The sequence below is a fragment of the Mustelus asterias genome, chromosome 5, assembly GCF_964213995.1.
Source record: "Mustelus asterias chromosome 5, sMusAst1.hap1.1, whole genome shotgun sequence".
Taxonomy (NCBI): Eukaryota; Metazoa; Chordata; class Chondrichthyes; order Carcharhiniformes; family Triakidae; genus Mustelus; species Mustelus asterias.
The window spans coordinates 8,624,458-8,643,517 of record NC_135805.1 but is presented as its reverse complement, the minus strand read 5'-3'; the positions used below and the strand labels follow the sequence as shown (position 1 = coordinate 8,643,517).

Sequence of the window (19,060 nt, the reverse complement as noted above, 5' to 3'; positions counted from 1 at the left end):
AGAAGGAGGTGCTGGAAGTGTTAAAACGCATCAAGATAGATAAATCACCAGGACCTGATGAAGTGTATCCCAGGACATTGTGGGAGGCTAGGGAGGAAATTGTGGGTCCCCGAGCAGAGATATTTGAATCATCGATAGTCACAGGTAAGGTGTCTGAAGATTGGAGGTGGCAAATATTGTGCCTTTGTTTGAAAAGGGCTGCAGGGAAAAGCCTGGGAACTACAGGTCGGTGAGCCTCACATCTGTGGTGGGTAAATTGTTGGAAGGTATTTTGAGAGACAGGATCTACAGGCATTTAGAGACGCAAGGACTGATTAGGGACAGTCAGCATGGCTTTCTGAGTGGAAAATCATGTCTCACAAATTTAATTGAGTTTTTTGATTTGATTTGATTTATTATTGTCACATGTATTAACATACAATGAAAAGTATTGTTTCTTGCATGCTATACAGACAAAACATATCGTTCATAGAGAAGGAAACGAGGGAGTGCAGAATGTAGTGTTACAGTCTGTGGTGAACCATCGTTGGTTCCCACTGGATAGTACTGGGCCAGGGCTGGCCAGCACTATAGGAATGTATATAGGTTACTGTGGGATTGTACTAATGTTGTCGTTGGGCTCGGGTGGGATTGATACACCTGTGGTTGCTACTGTTGTGGCACATCCCAGTCGGGCTCCGCCTCTTGGGAGAGGTATAAGACCCCCTGCTCGGACGGGACCCCTTCAGTCTGGGATAGTGTGTTAAAGTTCTGATAGTTCCATTGTTAGTTAATAAAAGCCTTCTTTTACCGAAGCTTTGAGCCTCGTGTCCAATTGATGCGCATCAATTTTATTAACTAAAATTAAACTCTCGACGGTAGAAAAAAAAAAGAAAGGAGAGTATGGAGCAAATCCTCAAGCCAGAACGTCTGACGCTAGATCCACTTGCGGTGGGCGCTTCTAACACCTTCGACCACTGGCTGAAGTGTTTTGAAGATTACCTAGCAGCCTCCGCAGCGGTCACCACAGATGTTGACAGACTCCGGGTCCTCCATGCGAGGGTAAGCGACACAGTCTACCTCGCGATCCGTGCGGCCACCACTTACCCGAGGGTCCTCGAGCTTCTAAAAAAGCGCTATACGAAACCTCCTAACGAGATCCACGCTCGTTACCTCCTCGCTACACGACGTCAGCAGTCGGGCGAAACCATGGAGGACTACGCCAATGAGCTCTTACAGCTAGCCAGGGGCTGTGACTGCAAAGCTGTGTCGGCTGAGCAGAGCATGTACGACCTCGCCCGAGATGCGTTTGTGGCCGGAGTCGGGTCTTCATACATCCGTCTCAAGCTGCTAGAAAAGGGTATTCTCAACCTGACCCAAGCCATGGAATTAGCTGAAATGCTCGAGGCGACTTCGAAGAGCTTAGTCCTGTATCCGGAGGACCACGTGGAGACAACATGGCAGGAGCAGTCGCAAATCCCTCCTCGCCCCTCGGGCTTGGAGTGCAGTATTATGGCGTGCTCCCATGTGGACCAGACGACGGCTGCAGCCCCATGCGGCCCACGGTGCTACTTCTGCGGAGGAGCCAAACATACCCGACAAAAGTGTCCCGCGAAAGCGGTAGTCTGTACCGCATGCGGTAAAAAGGGGCATTATGCGAAGGTGTGCAGATCGAAGCCCAGGAACGGCAGTGCGGCCTGTGACCCTTCGGAACGGGGATCATCACCATCGTCGTCGAAGTACTCACGGGGTTCGTCCACGTGCGAGTCCAGGACGACGCCATTGCGGTCGACGGAGTCGGAGTCGGATGACCACCAGGGGTCGCTAAGTTTGGCGCCCTCACCCATGTGCGATTCATGGGGGCGGCCATTTTGGTCGACGATGACCATGAGCGACCAGCAGGGGTCCTCAGCATCGACCTCAGCTGCCTGCAGTGACGTTCACGGACCAACGGTGGCGTCGATCACCCTGGACCAGGCTAAGCCTCACAGGCTTGATTGTTCGATGATGGATATCCAGGTAAACAATCATGCGATTTATTGTCTGTTTGACAGCGGGAGCACTGAGAGTTTTATCCACCCTGACACTGTGAAGAGGTGTGGACTCCAGATTCAACCTGCCAAACAGACAATCTCTATGGCATCAAGGTCCCGGTCTGTCGCTGTGCTAGGACGTTGTGTGGTAACTTTGAAAGTACAGGGCACAATTTACGAGCATTTCAGGCTCCTTGTGTTGCCGTATCTTTGCGCACCAATTCTCCTCGGACTAAACTTTATGGTCCACATGAAGAGTGTGATCCTACAGTACGGTGGGCCACTCCCTTCGCTGACAGTGGGAGAACAGCTGCAGTCTCCAAATTGTCCAAAGCGCCCCGCCTGCAATCTTTCTACGTTAAAGATCACCACACCCTCTTTATTTCAGAATCTGGTACCAGGCTGCAAGCCCATCGCTACTAAAAGTAGGCGTTACAGCACTGAGGATCGGATCTTCATCAGATCTGAGGTTCAGCGACTCCTCAAAGAAGGGATCATACAGCCCAGTGTTAGTCCATGGAGAGCACAGGTTGTGGTGGTCAAGAGCGGGAACAAACCCCGGATGGTCATTGATTACAGCCAGACCATTAACCGATATACGCAGCTGGATGCGTATCCTCGCCCGCGCATATCTGATATGGTCAATCAGATTGCGCAGTACCGGGTGTTCTCCATCATAGACCTTAAGTCCGCCGACCACCAACTCCCCATTCGCCCAGAGGACCGACAATACACGGCCTTTGAGGCAGATGGTCGTCTGTATCATTTCCTTAGGGTTCCATTTGGTGTCACCAATGGGGTCTCGGTCTTCCAGCGTGCTATGGACCGAATAGTGGACCAGAACAGGCTGCGGGCTACCTTCCCGTACCTGGATAATGTCACCATCTGCGGCCGTGACCAGCAGGACCATGACACAAATCTCCAGAACTTCTTACGCACTGCATCTCGCCTGAATCTGACCTACAACAGGGAGAAGTGTGTATTCCGTACGCGCCGGTTAGCCATCCTGGGATACGTGGTGGAAAACGGGGTTATTGGCCCTGATCCAGACCGTATGCGCCCCCTTGCTGAACTTCCCTTGCCCGCTAGCGCAAAAGCACTGAGAAGATGCCTAGGCTTCTTCTCCTATTATGCGCAGTGGGTCCCCAACTACGCGGACAAAGCCCGTCCGCTTATTAAGTCCACGACTTTTCCACTCACGCCAGAGGCCCAATTGGCCTTCAAGGAATTGAAACACGACATCGCGAAAGCCACGATGCACGCGGTAGACGAATCCATCCCTTTTCAGGTGGAAAGCGATGCATCTGATTTCGCCCTGGCCGCCACACTTAACCAGGCGGGCAGGCCCGTCGCGTTTTTTTCCCGCACCCTCCAAGGCCCCGAAATTCGGCATTCAGCGGTGGAAAAGGAGGCCCAGGCCATTGTGGAGGCCGTCAGACACTGGCGCCATTACCTGGCGGGAAAGCGGTTCACCCTGATCACGGACCAGCGGTCCGTGGCGTTCATGTTCAACAACTCGCAGAGGGGCAAGATCAAGAATGACAAGATCTTGCGGTGGAGAATTGAACTCTCCACCTATAACTACGATATCATGTATCGTCCAGGGAAACTCAATGAGCCCTCGGATGCCCTCTCGCGCGGAACATGCGCTAGTACTCAGGAGGATCGCTTGAACGCCCTCCATAATGACCTGTGCCATCCTGGGGTCACTCGGCTCTACCACTTTGTCAAAGCCCGCAACCTGCCTTACTCGGTGGAGGACGTCAGGTCGGTGACAAGGAGCTGTCGGATTTGCGCGGAATGCAAACCGCACTTTAACCGACCTGACCGGGCACATTTGGTCAAGGCCACTCGCCCCTTCGAGAGGCTGAGTGTTGATTTTAAGGGCCCCCTTCCCTCAACAGATCGGAACGTGTACTTTCTGAACATAATAGATGAGTACTCCCGGTTCCTGTTTGTTGTCCCCTGCGCGGACACATCGGCTGCCACGGTGATCAAGGCATTCCGTGATCTTTTTACCCTGTTTGGGTACCCCAGCTATATCCATAGCGACAGGGGCTCGTCGTTCATGAGCAATGACTTGAGGCAATTCCTGCTCTCATACGGGATTGCCTCTAGTAGGACCACGAGTTACAACCCTAGGGGTAATGGACAGGTGGAGCGAGAGAATGCTACAGTCTGGAAGGCTGTCCTATTGGCGTTGAGGTCCAAAGGCCTTCCAGTCTCCCATTGGCAGGAGGTCCTCCCTGATGCGCTTCACTCTATTCGCTCCCTCCTGTGTACGGCAACCAATGCTACTCCCCACGAGAGGATGTTCTCATTCCCTCGGAAGTCTTCCTCGGGGATATCTTTACCAGCCTGGTTGACGTACCCAGGACCCGTCCTCCTGCGGCGACATGTAAGGGCCCGCAAGTCCGACCCCTTGGTCGAACAGGTCCACCTCCTCCACGCCAACCCTCAGTATGCCTATGTGGCATATCCTGACGGGCGAGAGGACACAGTCTCGATCCGAGACCTGGCGCCCGCAGGGGACGTAGCAACTCCTGTCGCTCCCATACCCCCAGTGACGAATCCCTTATCCCTTATTTCTTCCCCGGAAGTAGCGCGGACAGCATCGGGACCAGTGCTTAACAGTTTTACTCCAATGCACAGCTTGCCTGAGCCCCGAAGATCGTCGCCACTGCAGAATGTGTCAGGATCCCCTGCACTACCGTTTCATCAGGGTCAACCGGCCTGTGAGTCCGTGGGAGAACAGCTGGACGCCGTTTTGGGGAGAACGCCACCGCAAGTGCCTACTCCGGTGTCACCGCCGGTATTGAGGAGGTCACAACGACGGTGCGGTCCTCCAGACCGTCTGAACTTATAATCTGTTGACATTTTAGTCTGTTTTCGTACCCCGCCGGCCTTTGTTCTCAAAGGAGGGGTGAATGTGGTGAACCATCGTTGGTTCCCACTGGATAGTACTGGGCCAGGGCTGGCCAGCACTATAGGAATGTATATAGGTTACTGTGGGATTGTACTAATGTTGTTGTTGGGCTAGGATGGGATTGATACACCTGTGGTTGCTACTGTTGTGGCACATCCCAGTCGGGCTCCGCCTCTTGGGAGAGGTATAAGACCCCCTGCTCGGATGGGACCCCTTCAGTCTGGGATAGTGTGTTAAAGTTCTGATAGTTCCATTGTGAGTTAATAAAAGCCTTCTTTTACCGAAGCTTTGAGCCTCGTGTCCAATTGATGCGCATCACATTCATAGCTAGGGTGGAGGGAAGGGTAACTAAGAAGGTGGATGAGGACAGTGCAGCTAATGTTGGCTACATGGACTTTAGCAAGGCCTTTGACAAGGTACCGTATGGTAGGTTGCTGCATAAGTTTAAACCTCACGGAATCCAGGGTGAGGTAGCTAAATAGATGCAAAATTAGCTTGATGACAGAAGCCAGAGGGTGGTTGTAGAGAATTGTTTTTCAAACTGGAGACCTGAGACCAGCGGTGTGCCCCAGGGGTCAGTGCAGGGTCAGTTATTTGTCATTTATATTAATGATTTGGATGAGAATATGGGAGGCATGGTTGGTAAGTTTGCAGATGACACCAAGATGAGTGGCATAGTGGACAGTGAAGAAGGTTATCTTGGATTGCAACGGGATTTTGATCAATTGGGCCAGTGGGCTGACAAACAGCAGATGAATGCGAGGTGATGCGTTTTGGTAGACTGAACCAGGACAGGACTTACTCAGTTAATGGCAGGACGTTGGGGAGAGTTCCAGAACAAAGAGATCAAGGGATACAGGTTCATAGCTCCTTGAAAGTGGAGTCACAGGTGGACAGAGTGGTGAAGAAGACATTCAGCATGCTTGGTCTCTTTGGTCAGAACATTGAATACAGCAGGTGGGACGTCTTGTTGAAGTTGTACATGACATTGGTAAAGCCACACTTGGAATAGTGTGTACAGTTCTGGTCACCCTATTATAGAAAGGATATTATTAAACTCGAATGAGTGCAGAAGAGATTTACTGGGAAGATACTGGGATTTGCTGGTTTGAGTTATAAGGAAAGGCAGGACAGAAGGTAGATGAGGACAGTGCAGTTGATGTTGTCTACATGGACTTTAGCAAGACCTTTGACAAGGTACCGCATGGTAGGTTGTTGCATGAAGTTAAGTCTCACGGGATCCAGGGTGAGGTATCTAATTGGATACAAAATTGGCTTCTTGACAGAAGCCAGACGGTGGTTGTAGAGAGTTGTTTTTCAAACTGGAGGCCTGTGACCAGCGGTGTGCCTCAGGGATCAGTGCTGGGCTCACTGTTATTTGTCATTTATATTAATGATTTGGATGAGAATATAGTTAGTAAGTTTACAGATGACACCAAGATTGGTGGCATAGTGGACAGTGAAGAAAGTTATCTCCAATTGCAACGGGATCTTGATCAATTGGGCCAGTGGGCTGACGAATGGCAGATGGAGTTTAATTTAGACAAATGCCAGGTGGTGCATTGTGGTAGGTTGAATCAGGGCAGGACTTACTCAGTTAATAGAAACATAGAAACATAGAAAAACTACAGCACAAAACAGGCCCTTCGGCCCCACAAGTTGTGCCGAACATATCCCTACCTTTTAGGCCTACCTATAACCCTCCATCCTATTAAGTCCCATGTACTCATCCAGGAGTCTCTTAAAAGACCCTATTGAGTTTGCCTCCACCGCCACTGACGGCAGCCGATTCCACTTGTCCACCACCCTCTGTGTGAAAAACTTCCCCCTCACATCTCCCCTGTATCTACCCCCCAGCACATTAAACCTGTGTCCTCTCGTAGTAGCCATTTCACCCTGGGAAAAAGCCTCTGAGAGTCCACCCTATCTATGCCTCTCAACATCTTATATATGTCTATTAGGTCTCCTCTCATCCTACTTCTCTCCAAGGAGAAAAGACCGAGCTCCCTCAGCCTATCCTCATAAGGCATGCCACTCAATCCAGGCAACATCCTTGTAAATCTCCTCTGCACCCTTTCAATCTTTTCCACATCCTTCCTGTAATGAGGCGACCAGAACTGAGCACAGAACTCCAAGTGGGGTCTGACGAGGGTCTTATATAGCTGCATCATTATCCCCGGACTCCTAAACTCAATCCCTCGATTGATAAAGGCCAGCACACCATACGCCTTCTTCACCACCTCCTCCACCTGCAGGGCCGATTTTAGAGTCCTATGGACCCGGACCCCAAGGTCCTTCTGATCCTCGACAGTACTAAGAGTCTTTCCCTTTATATTGTACTCCTTCATCCCATTTGACCTGCCAAAATGGACCACTACACATTTATCTGGGTTGAAGGCCATCTGCCACTTCTCTGCCCAGTCTTGCATCCTATCTATGTCCCTCTGTAACTTCTGACATCCCTCCAGACTATCCACAACCCCACCAACCTTCGTGTCGTCGGCAAACTTACCAACCCATCCCTCCACTTCCTCATCCAGGTCATTTATGAAAATGACAAACAGCAAGGGTCCCAGAACAGATCCCTGGGGCACTCCACTGGTGACCGACCTCCATTTAGAAAAAGACCCATCTATACCCACTCTCTGCCTCCTTTGGGCAAGCCAGTTCTGGATCCACAGGGCAGCAGCCCCTTGGATCCCATGCCCTCTCACTTTTTCTAGAAGCCTTGCATGGGGGACCTTATCGAAGGCCTTGCTAAAATCCACATAAACCACATCTACCGCTTTCCATTCGTCAATGTGTTTAAGAACATAAGAACATAAGAACATAAGAAATAGGAGCAGGAGTAGGCCATTTTGTCACATTTTCGAAGAACTCCACCAGGCTCGTAAGGCACGATCTGCCTTTGACAAAGCCATGCTGAGTATTCTTGAGCATACTAAACCTCTCTAAATGCTCATAAATCTTGTCCCTCAGGATCTTCTCCATCAGCTTACCAACCACTGAGGTTAGACTCACCGGTCGGTAATTTCCTGGGCTATCCCTATTCCCCTTCTTGAAAATAGGAACCACATCCGCAATCCTCCAATCCTCCGGCACCTCCCCCGTCTCCATCGATGACGCAAAGATCATCGCCAGAGGCTCTGCAATCTCTTCCCTCACCTCCCACAGTAACCTGGGGTACATCCCATCCGGACCCGGCGACTTATCTATCTTGATGCCATTCAAAGATTCCAGCACAACCTCTTTGTTAAATTCCACATACTCAATCTTTTCAGTCCACCGCAAGCCCACAGTACATCCACCCAGGTCCTTCTCCTCTGCGAAAATCGAGGCAAAATACTCATTAAGCAACTCTGCCATTTCTACTGGTTCCGTACAGACTTTTCCACCTTCACCTTTTATAGGCCCTATTCCTTCGTGTCTCATCCTTTTACTCTTCACATATTTATAGAACGCCTTAGGGTTCTCCTTAATCCTACCTGCCAAGGCCTTCTCGTGGCCCCTTCTGGCTCTCCTAATTTCCTTCTTTAGTCCCTTCCTACAAGCCGTATACTCATCTAGATCCCTATCTTCACCAAGCTCTCTGAACCTTTTGTACGCTTTCCTTTTCTTCTCGACTAGGTCCCGCACAGCTTTCGTGCACCACGGTTCCTTTAACCGACCAACTCCCCGCTGTCTGCTCGGAATGTTGTCCTGTAGAACTCTAGACAGACATTCCTTGAAAAACTGCCACCTCTCTTCAGTACATTCCCCCGAGAATACCTCCTTCCAATTCACTCCTCTAATTTGCTGCCTTATGTCTTCATATTTCCCCTTACTCCATATAAACGCTTTCCTAGCTAACCTGATCCTCTCTTTTTCCAATGCAAGCATAAAGGAGATAGAGTTATGATCGCTATCCCCAAGATGCTCTCCCACTGAGAGATCTGACACCTGTCCAGGTTCATTGGTCAGTATCAGATCAAGTACAGCCTCTCCTCTTGTAGGCTTGTCCACATGCTGTGTCAGGAAACCCTCCTGAACACACCTAACAAACTCCTCCCCATCCAATCCCCTTACCCTAGGGATATTCCAATCTATGTTTGGGAAATTAAAGTCTCCCATCACAACAACTCTGCTATGACTGCATCTCTCCAGGATCTGTTTCCCTGTCCGCTCCTCCACCTCCCTGTTACTATTGGGCGGCCCATAGAAAACTCCCAGCAAAGTGATCGACCCCTTCCCACTCCGAACTTCCACCCACAGAGACTCTGTAGACAATCCCTCCTCAGCATACACCTTCTCTACAGCTGTGACACTATCCCTGATCAGCAGTGCCACTCCACCCCCTCTCTTGCCTCCCTCCCTGTCCTTCCTGAAACATCTGAATCCCGGCACCTGGAGTATCCAGTCCTGTCCCTGAGACATCCAGGTCTCCGTAATGGCCACCACATCACACTTCCAGCCATCGATCCATGCTCTGAGTTCATCCCCTTTATTCACTATACTCCTGGCATTGAAGTAAACACATCTCAATCCTTTGGTCTGAGCTCTCCCCTTCTCTATCCCCCGTCCATCCTCCCTCTTGCACTGTCTATAACCCTTCTCTGTTTGCGAGCTAACTTCCTCGCTCCCAGTCACCTCGTCTCGATCTCCTCCCCCCAGCCTATCGAGTTTAAACTCTCCCCAGTAGCCTTAGCCAACCTTCCCGCCAGGATATTGGTCCCCCTGGGATTCAAGTGCCACCCATTGTGTGTGTACAGGTCACACCTGCCCAAAAAGAGGTCCCAATGGTCCAGGAACCTGAATCCCTGCCCCCTGCACCAGTCCCTCAGCCACACATTCTTCCTCCACCTCATTCCATTCCTGCCCTCACTTTTCCGTGGCACAGGCAGCAATCCTGAGATTACTACCTTTGCTTTCCTCCTTCTCAGCTGTTTCCCTAATTCCCTATACTCTCTTTTCATGACCCCTTCCCCCTTCCTTCCCACATCAGCGGTATCTATATGTACCGCTACCTCTGGCTCCTCTCCCTCCCCCCTCAGGATTTCTGGGAGTCGACCAGCGACATCCTGGATTCCGGCCTCAGGGAGGCAGACCAACATCCGAGACTCCCGCCTGCCTCCACAAAAACGCCTGTCCGACCCCCTTACTGTCGAGTCCCCAATTAACACTACCTTCCTCCTCTTTTCCTTCGCCCTCTGAGTTACAGGGCCGGACTCCACTCCGGAGACACGGCCACTGCTGCTTCCCCCAGGCGGGCTGTCCCCCCCAGCAGTACTCAGGCAGGAGTACTTGTTGTGTAGGGGCACATCCACCGGGGTGCTGTCAATCACCCGAGCTTCACCCTTCCTGGCCGTCAGCCACTTGGCCTCCACCCTTGGCCCTGGTGTGACCACCTGATGATAGCTCTTGTCTATCACCTCCTCATTCCCCCTTAACAGCCTAAGATCCTCGAGCTGCAGTTCCAGCTCCTTAACACGGTCCCTCAGGAACCGCAGCTCGACACACCCCTCACAGATGTGGATGTCCGGGAGGCCAGGTGCCTCCGGGACCTCCCACATCCTACACTGGGAACAACACACTGGCTTCACACTCATATTTGACCCTTTATACCAAGGTACGCAGAGAAAAATAAATAAGAATTAAAAACTCACCCCTGCTCGCCCTGTCCCCCGAAGTGCTGTGAGCCAAAGCCCTTATAGCTCTCACTCTGCTTCCCACTCACTCCACTGCAATGGTAGGGTGTTGGGGAGAGTTACAGAACAAAGAGATCGAGGGGTACATGTTCATAGCTCCTTGAAAGTGGAGTTACAGGTGGACAGAGTGGTGAAGAAGGCATTCGGCATGCTTGGTTTCATCGGTCAGAACATTGAATACAGGAGTTGGAACGTCTTGTTGAAGTTGTACAAGACATTGGTAAGGCCACACTTGGAATACTGTGTGCAATTCTGGTCACCCTATTATAGAAAGGATATTATTAAACCAGAAAGAGTGCAGAAAAGATTTACTGTGATTCTACCGGGACTTGATGGATTGAGTTATAAAGAGGGGCTAAATAGACTGGGACTTTTCTCTCTGGAGCGTAGGAGGCTGAGGGGTGACCTTATAGAGGTCTATAAAATAATGAGGGGCAAAGACAAGGTAGATCGTCAATATCTTTTCCCAAAGGTAGGGGAGTCCAAAACTAGAGGGCATAGGTTTAAGGTGAGAGGGGAGAGATATAAAAGTGTCCAGAGGAGCAATTGTTTCACACAGAGGGTGGTGAGTGTCTGGAACAAGCTGCCAGAGGTAGTAGTAGAGGCGGGTACAATTTTATCTTTTAAAAAGCATTTAGATAGTTACATGGGTAAGATGGGTATAGAGGGATATGGGCCAAATGCGGGCAATTGGGATCAGCTTAGGGGTTTTAAAAAAAAAAGGCGGCATGGACAAGTTGGGCCGAAGGGCTTGTTTCCATGCTGTAAACCTCTATGACTCTACGAGACTAGGACTTTTTTCTCTGGAACGTAGGAGGCTAAGGGGTGAACTTATGGAGGTCTATAAAATAATGAGGGGTGCAGATCAGCCAGATAGTCAATATCTTTTCCCAAAGGTACGGGAGTCTAAAACTAGAGGACATTGGTTTAAGGTAAGAGCAGAGAGATACAAAAGGGTCCAGAGGGGTAATTTTTCACACAGAGAATGGTGAATGACTGAAACAAGCTGCCAGAGATAGTGGTAGAGGTGGGTACAACTTTTTCTTTTAAAAAGCATTTAGACAGTTACATAGGTAAGATGGGTATCGTGGGATATGGGCCAAATGCGGACAATTGGGACTAGATTAGGGGTTTTTTAAAAAGTGCAGCATGGATTAATAGGGATATCCATGCTGTAAACCTCGATGAGAGAATGTCCGGGGTGCATGGGGTCCTTAATTATGCTGACTGCTTTACCGAGGCAGCAGGAAGTGTGGACAGAGTCAATGGATGGGAGGCTGGTTTCCGTGATGGATTGGGCTACATTCACAAACTTTTGTAGTTCCTTGCAATCTTGGGCAGAGCAGGAGCCATACCAAGCTGTGATACAACCAGAAAGAATGCTTTCTATGGTGCATCTGTAAAAGTTGGTGAGAGTTGTAGCTGACATGCCAAATTTCCTTCGTAGTCTTCTGAGAAAGTAGAGACGTTGGTGGACTTTCTTAATTATAGTGTCGGCATGGAGGGACCAGGACAAGTTGTTGGTGATCCGGACACCTAAAAACTTGAAGCTCTTGACCCTTTCTACTTCATCCCCATTGATATCGATAGGGACATGTTTTCCTTTACGTTTCCTGAAGTCGATGACAATCTCCTTCGTTTTGTTGACATTGAGGGGGAGATTATTGTTGCTGCACCAGTTCAGCAGATTCTCTATCTCATTTCTGTACTCTGTCTCTTCATTGTTTGAGATCCGACCCACTACAGTGGTGTCATCAGCAAACTTGAAAATCGAATTGGAGGGGAATTTGGCCACACAGTCATAGGTGTATAAGGAGTATAGAAGGGGGCTGAGAACACAGCCTTGTGGGGCACCAGTGTTGAGGATGATCGTGGAGGAGGTGTTGTTGCCTATCCTTACTGATTCTGTAAGTTAGGAAGTTCAGGATCCAACCGCAGAGGGAGGTGCCAAGGCCCAGGCCATGGAGTTTCAAGATGAGTTTCGTGGGAATAATGGTGTTAAAGGCTGAGCTGTAGTCAATAATTAGGAGTCTGACATACGTGTCCCTGTTATTTAGGTGTTCCAGGTTTGAGTGCAGGGCCAGGGAGATGGCGTCTGCTGTGGACCTGTTGTGGGGGTAGGCTAACTGTAGTGGATCCAGGTAGTCCGGGAGGCTGGAATTGATTCGTGCCATGACTAGCCTTTTGAAGCACTTCATCATGATCGATGTCAGAACCACCGGCTGATAGTCATTCAGGCACGCTGCTTGGTTTTTCTTAGTTACCGGGATAAATGTCGTCTTCTTGAATTAGATAGGCACCTCAGATTGTTGTAAAGAGAGGTTGAAGATGTCTGTGAATGCCCTCGCCAGCTGACCTGCGCAGGATCTGTGGGCTCATCCGGGTACCCCATCCAGGCCAGTCGCTTTCCATGGGTTGACCTTCGAGAAAGCTGCTCTGACATCTGCGATGGTGACCCCAGATACAGGTTCATCCAAGGCTTCCAGAGTGAAGGGCATGCTCTCACTGACCTCTTGCTCAAAACGGGCATGAAATGCATTGAGCTCATCAAGGAGGGCTGCGTTGGAGCCGGCGATTTTACATGCCTTCATCTTTAGTCTGTTATGTCTTGCAGACCTTGCCATAGTCGGCGGGGGTTGGTGTGGCTAGCCTGGGACTCTAGCTTGGTCTAGTACTATCTTTTGGCATCTTTGATGGCTCTCCTTGGATCGTATCTGGCTTTATTGTATAGGTCAGTGTCACCTGACTTGAACGCCTCAGACCTGGATTTCAGCAAGCAGTGGATATCCCTGTTCATCCATGGTTTCTGGTTGGGCAACACACAGATTTGCTTCTTTGGCACACAGTCTTCTACACACTTACTAATGATGTCAGTTACAGTGGTGGCGTACTTGTTCAGGCTGGTTGCAGAGTTTTTAAATACTGACCAGTCCACTGACTCAAGCAGTCCCGTAGGAGATCATTCGATTCCTCAGACCAACATTGCACGACTTTCTTTGATGGATTCTCCCACTTCAGTTTTTGCTTGTAAGTCGGGAGCAGGAGCACAGCCTTACAATCTGATTTGCCGAAATAAGGGCAGGCGATAGAGTGGTAGGCATGTTTGATATTTGTATAGTCATGGTCTAGGATGTTGGGGCCTCCGGTGGAACAGGAGACGTGTTGGTGGTAACTTGGTAGGATGCTCTTGAGCTTGGCCTGATTGAAGTCCCCGGCCACGATGAACAAGGCCCCGAGATGTTTCATCTCAAGGCTATTCGTAGTGGTGCATATTTCGTCCAATGCGATCTTCACGTCCGCCTGGGGTGGGATGTAAACTGCCATCAGTATAATGGAGGTGAACCCCTGTGGAAGGTAGTAGGGGCAGCATTTTAGCATCAGGTATTCTAGGTGTCGGGAGCAGAAAGTTGCCAGTGTTGCTACGTCTAGGCACCACGAGATGTTGATTAGGAAGCAGACCCCACCTCCCCTAGCCTTGCCTGAGGCTGCTGCATGGTCCATTCGATGGATTGAGAAGCCCTCTGCTTGTAGGGCATTGTCCAGTGAAGCAGGAGTGAGCCACGTCTCTGTGAAACAGAGTACACAACAGTCTCTCAGTTCCCTTTGGAAAGTGAGTCTGGCTCTATGGTGCATCTGTAAAAGTTGGTGAGAGTCGTAGCTGACGTGCCAAACTTCCTTAGTCTTCTGAGAAAGTAGAGAAAGCTTTCTCCGGGTCCTCCGGTTTCCCACAATCCAAAGATGTGCAGGTTAGAGGGCTTGGCGACGTTAAATTGCCCCTTGGTATCAGAGGACTGGCAGGATAAATACATGAGGTCACAGGCATAGGGCCTGGATGGGATTGTTGTCGGTGAGCTCTGAGACTGTGCCATATTCTGGATCCCAACATCAATTGACCACAGCAAGTGCCCTCTAATACTGGGCTATGCTCTCGAAGCCTGCAACCATGGCCCTCTGTGTCTCAAGCATGCTCCCAGGGCCCTTAGCCATGGTCTCTGAGACCCTGCCACCCATGGTGACCATTTTCTGCCTCAAGCTCTCCCCTGGTTCACCACCATTGCAGTGTTAGCTTGGGTGACACGCAATGCAGGCACCATTTCCTGCAATTGAAGGCTGTGGGACTCTTCCAAACAACTTTACAGTTGCTGCAATGCTGCTGACAGCCCCTCCTGCATTCCCCAGCTCTACTTGTGTATCTCCAGTAGCTTCAGGAAAACTGATCCCAGTGGCCCAGCACCTGGCTGACGGCTAGCTGATTCTTTGGCTCAGGGTGACCTCTGTGTGCCCCAGCGCTCAGGTGTTCCCGCTTCCACCAGATGTGCATCAATGGCTGTGTGTGCTCACCAAAATGTGACCCAGAAGCCTCACCACTTACGTGTCCCAACATGGTGACCCTGTCTGTGCTGATGGATGGTACAGTTGATGCCTATGTCAACTGATGGGTGTTTTCCTCAGAGGTGCTGGCCTCTTTGAGGTTGCCTCCTGAAATGCAAGACACATGAGTAAATGCAAGGGAGAGACAAGTATCTGAGCAGATTGCAACTTACTTGAGATAAGTCATATGAATGAAGATTTTGTGGCTCCTCACCTCTGTGGCGCACCCCAACCTGGCTGTCGGTCACAGCTCTCTTCTTGGACTCTCTTGAAAGCTCCATCACACGCTTCTCGAACGCGCTGAATATATGGAGCTCGGGACCCCACCTCCAGTCTTCGTTTGCTCCTTGCAATTTTCTTCTGCAGGGACAGGAGGGAGGATTGAAAGCTGATGGTTGGAAGTGCGCGAGGTGTAGGTGGTGGGATGATTGGGTGGCATATGTTGGGACTGTGCCTCGGGAGGCAGCGGCTTGTCAATTGGGGATGCCAGAGAAGTTGGAGGCAGGTGCTGTGGGTCAGGTCCTGGAAGGGTGGGGGAGTCAATTTCAGGATGGGATGGACGCTTATCCTTACTGCCCAAATGAGGTTGTTCATTTTCTTGCGATACTGGCCTCCAGGCCTCTGTGCCAGAGTGCGGGCACTCTCTGCCATTGCCAATGCATCCCAGGGTGTATTGCCAACCCAACCCCTGGGCCACAGACCACCTCAGGGGTAAAAGATGGCCCTTCCTCTCCTCCACAGCCTACAGTACCGTCCCAACTCCCTTTCCGTAAATCGAAGGGTGGCTCGATGCGGTGCTATTTTCCTGGTGTGACTGACTGTGTGTGCATAATTCATGTTTAAATGGAGCTCCCCATGCTTCACAGTGCAAAACTGTGGCCACTTTGGGCATGTCACGCACCTGGAGAGTCCATGCTGGTGTGAATCGCATGGAGGCTCTTTCATCATTGGACGAATGTGCTGAAAAGACTAGCACAGAGGACTCCCGTTTTCTCGCATTTATAACACTTAGAATTTCTTTGGGAAGATTCTGCCCAAGTACTTTAGAAGAAGTATTGCCAGAAAAGGTGACAATATGTGGAATTAATGGTGAATAGAATATTGTTTGGTTATGTAAGGTAAAGTTGGAGAATCTGGTGAAAAATGGTGAAGTAGTAGTAGTAATAGAGAAATTACCTTTTTCAGGGGCACAGTTTATCGGGTGTAACAATATAGCTGGATCACAGTTGGGAGTCGTGCCTGTGATTGAAAAGTCAGTGGAAAATCAAACAACTGAGGTGTTGCAGAAAGTATATCCTGGGATGTTTGCCGAATGTGGAGGAACAAGATCCCACAGGTTGAGATAAGAGTAGAAAAATCAAAGAGTAAAGATAAGTTGTTTGAGGTTCAGTTATCAGAAATAATCTTTGACAAGATGGTTGATAAAGAACAAGAACAGGGGATCAAGTAGTTATCTTTAGTTCAGAAAAGTTGGCAGAATTACAACAGAAGGATGTAGAGATAAAGCGGTTATATCAGAAAATATACACAGAAGAAGAATCTGAGTTTATACCAGAGTGTTATGAAATTATAAATAATGTCTTAATGAGGAGACCTATACGAATTCAGGAAGATGAAAAATGGGCAGATGTTCAACAAGTTTATTACCGGGGGGTTATAGAAAGAAGATTTTGTGGGGAGCACGTGTGGTTCCTGTAGGAGGTCATTTAGGAGGATGGAAAACACAAGTGAAAATACAAAAACACTTTTATTGGCCTGGACTGCAAAAGATGTAATTGAATTTTGCTGTAAGTTCATACGTCCATAAGATATAGGAGCAGAATTAGGCCATTCAACCCATCGAGTCTGCTCCGCCATTCGATCATGGCTGAAATGTTCCTCATCCCCATTTTCCTATCTTCTCCCCATAACACTTCAACCCATTAGCAATTAAAAATCTGTTGAACTTCTTAAATTTACTCACTGTCCCAGCATCCACCGCACTTTGGGGTAGCAAATTCCAGATTCATAACCCTTTGGGAGAAGTAGTTTCTCCTCAACTCTGTTTTAAATTTGCTACTCCTTATTCTAAGACTATGAATGCCCCACAAGCATCCGCTCCACGTCTACTTCATCCATATGTTTTATCATCTTTTATATCTCAATCTGATCTCCCCTCATTCTTCTAATTTCCAGAGAGTATAGGCTTAAACTGTTCAATATCTCTTCATATGGAAAACCCCTCATCTCTGGAATCAATCTAGTGGACCTCCTCTGAACTGCCTCCAATGCCACTCTATCTTTCCTCAAATAAGGGGACCAAAACTGTGCACAATACTCCAGATACGGTCTCACCAATGCCTTGTATAGTTGCAACAGTACTTCTTAACTAAATGATCTCCTCCTGGAACCTCACGCGCTACCTGCAAAACTTCCTTTCTATAACCCACTGGTAATAAATTTGTTGAACATCTGCTTATTTTTCATCTGCCTGAATTTATGAAGGTCTCCACTTCCTCATTAAGACATTATTTATAATGTAATAACACTCCGGAATACCCTCAGATTCTTTCCTTTATATTCTATTCCTTTAGCTACAAATGCCAACATCCTTTATTGTCCGCTGTACCTGCATGCTAGTTTTCTGTGACACATGAATGAGGACCCCCAGATCCCTCTGCACAGGAGCACCCTGAAACCTTCCCATTTTTCCGACCAAAATGCATAACCTCACACTTATCTACGTTAAACTCCATCTGCCACCTTTTGGCCCACTCGCCTAACCTATCTATATCCATTTGTAGGGTTCTTATTTCCTCATTGCAACTTACCATCCTGCTTATTTTTGTGTCATCTGCAAATTTGGCTATGGAGCCTTCTATCCCTGTATCCAAGTCGTTAATATAGATTGTAAATAGCCGGAGCCCATGAACAGAACCCTGTGGCACTAGTTACTTCTTGTCCTCCAGAAAAAAAACACTTCTCCCATCTCTCTGTCTTCTGTCCATCAGCCAGTCACCTATCCAAGCTAATAAATTACCTCTAATCCCATGTGATCTAACCTCGTGAGTTAACCTCTTGTCCGGCACCTTGCCAAAGGCCTTCCGGAAGTCCAGATATACTACATCTACAGGATCCCCATTATCCACTTTGCTTGTTACATCTTCGAAGAACTCTAGCAAATTAGTCAAATGTGATTTGTCTTTCATAAAACCATGCTAACTCTGATGGATAGCGTTTTGGCTTTCCAAATGTCCTGATATTGCTTTCTTGATAATTAATTCTAACACTTCCCCAACAAGAGATGTTAAACTTACTGGTCAGTAATTTCACACATTTTGCCTCCCTCCCTTTTTGAATAAGTGTGTTACATTAGCATTTTTCCAATCCACTGGAACCTTTCCTGTGTCCAGGGAATTTTGGAATATTATAACCAATGGATCCACTATCTCTGCCGCCATTTCCTTTAATACTCTAGGATGTAGGTCATCAGGGCTGGGGGAACTTGTTGGCCCTCAATCCCAATAGTTTGCTGAGTAGCTTTTTCCTATCGATGTTGATTGTTCTAAGTTCTACCCTTTCTTTTAACTCTGACATGCCCGTACCTATAGGAATGGTACTAGTGTCCTCCACTGTGAAAACACGTCAGGTAACAGGAAAATCTCAAACAAGCACCCTTAATACAGATTTTGGCATTCGAGGAACCTTTTACGCGGGTCCTAATTGATTATGTGGGACACCTGCCTAAAACAAAAAGAGGGAATCAGTATTTGTTGATCATAATGGAAATGCAACTAGATTTCCAGAGGCCATTATCAAACAAAGTTTGTTTAAGAATACAGTTAAAATATAAGACCAAAAGATATAGGAGCAGCATTAGGCCATTTGGCCTATCAAGTCTGCTCCATCATTCAATCATGGATGATACGTTTCTCAACCCAATTCTCCCGCCTTTACCAAGTAACCTTTGATCTCTTTACCAATCAAGAACCTATCTAACTCAGTCTTAAATATACTCAATGTCCTGGCCTCCACAGCTATCTGTGACAATGAATTCCATAGATTCACCATCATTTGCTGAAGAAATT

At 48.6% G+C, this 19,060-nt stretch overlaps 1 protein-coding gene across 1 annotated transcript in view; it reads right to left on the bottom strand.

The window, feature by feature from the left end:
* LOC144493945 (dynein axonemal heavy chain 8-like) overlaps positions 1 to 19,060 on the bottom strand; it is a 1,745,965-nt gene that overhangs the window by 1,369,818 nt on the left and 357,087 nt on the right. The gene's annotated exons all lie outside the window — the stretch shown is intronic.